Source organism: Vombatus ursinus, unplaced genomic scaffold (assembly GCF_900497805.2).
Source record: "Vombatus ursinus unplaced genomic scaffold, bare-nosed wombat genome assembly UNPS02014784.1, whole genome shotgun sequence".
NCBI lineage: Eukaryota > Metazoa > Chordata > Mammalia > Diprotodontia > Vombatidae > Vombatus > Vombatus ursinus.
This window is the reverse complement of record NW_020954562.1, coordinates 3,904,325-3,906,391: the sequence shown is the minus strand read 5'-3', so window position 1 is coordinate 3,906,391 and position 2,067 is coordinate 3,904,325.

Sequence of the window (2,067 nt, the reverse complement as noted above, 5' to 3'; positions counted from 1 at the left end):
AAATCTTATAAAAGTGAATGTTGAAAATAAAAAAAAAAAGAAAGACACTTACTGGATGTATGACCTTGGGCAACTCATTTCACCCTGTTTGCCTTACTATGCTCATCTGTAAAATGAGCTGGAGAAGGAAATGGCAAATCACTCCAGTATCTGCAGTATAAATCCAAATGGGGTCACAGAGTCGGACATGACTGAAACTACACAGCATCAACAACCGCAACAACTCTGTGTCAGGCACTGTGCCAAGTGCTGGGGATACGAGTAAAAAAAAAAGACAGTCCCTGCCCTCAAAGAACTTACAGTCTAATGGGAGGAGACAACCCTTAGAAGTAAATTTAAAGGGGAAAGTCCTAAGGGGAACAGCAGCAGGGAAATGAAGGGATGATTGGTCTAGGCATTGTCCTTAAACCAAGATTGTGGGAGGAGTTCTCCATCCTCCAGTCAGAAACATCCTAGGACCAGAGGATGATGATGAGATGTGAGTTCCAAGGCTGATGTGATCTTGCAGAATGACATGCATGATGGGAAGATCTAAAAGAGAGCATCGGGTGGGCTTAAGTATGTAATAAATATTATATTGTAATATAATGGCACATATATAGTAAATTTCACATGTAACTTTCAGAGATGTCCTGCTAATCTGTGATTTCTTCTGTTACACAGTCTCTCTCTCTTTTTCTCTCTCTCTGAATATCTAATCTCCTTCCTATTTCCCCTTTCTCCATTTAAAAGAAAAAAAAAGCAAAACCCTTTTCAGCAAGTATGCGAATCAAGCAAAACAAATTCCCACATTGACAACATCCAAAAATCTATGAGCTTTTTTGGCATCTTGAATCTATGACTTTTCTGTCAAGTATCCTCATTATTCCTCTGGAATTGTGGTTAGTCATTGCATTAAGTTTTCCAAAGTTATTTTTCTTTACATTGCTGCTATTATTGTGTAAATTGTTCTGGTTCTGCTCACTCTACTCTGCATCAGTTTGTATAGGTCTTCTCGTGCTTCTCTGAAACCATCCTTTTCATTATATATAATGAAATAACATTCAATTCCATGATCATAAACCGTACTTGATACAGAGGTTCATCTGTTTCCCAATTGATGGACATCCCACTACAAAAAGAGCTGCTATAAATATTGTAAAAATGAGTCATTTTCTTTAATCTTTTTGTGGTATAAGTCCAGTAATGATATTGCTGGGTCAGAGAATATGCAGTTTATTATATTATATTATATATTATTACATATGTAGACTATGTATAGATTGAGGATAATATTGTATATATAGGTATATATTCTGGTGCATAGTTCCAAATTGTTTTCCAGAATGATTGGGTTAATTCACAACTCTACAAACAATGTGTAAATATGCCTCTTTTCCCATAGTCCCTTCAGCTTTTGTAATTTTCCTCTGATGGGTGTGAGGTGGAATCACAGAGTTTCTTTAATTTGCCTTACTCTAATTATTGGCAATTTAGAGCATTTTTATATAGCTATTGATAACTAGACTGTCTTTGATCTTTATCAATAAGAGAATGACTTTTTAAATATGAATTTAAAGCAGTTTCTTACATATCTTGAAAGTGAAACCTTTATTGGAGAAACTTTCTGCAAAGATTTTTTTCCCAATTAAATTTAGTGATCTCTCTATCTCCCTGTAAGTCCTTCAGACCATTGCATTCTTTTTTTAAAAATTAATTTATTTTGAATTATCAACAATCACTTCCATAGGCTTTTGAGTTTTAAATTTTTCTCTCCCTCCCTTTCCTCCTCCCTCCTCAAGATGGCACACAATCTGATCAGACCATTAAGTTCTCTGGTAGTAGGAAGAGAAGAATTTTCTCAACCTGTCCCACAAAATATCCCTTGACGTAGTTTTTTTCTAGGCAGAAGGGAAAGTAGAGTAAATATGACTGAAAGGTTCACACTGCTATGTGACATATGTTACTCAAACTTTTAAAGGGCATTTTTTTAAAGAGGCATCTTTGAATTTTTATCTCATATCAAGAAAATGATCAAAGTTGACAAAAATTGGAAATGGTCAATTTTCAAGGGATTATGGAACAACA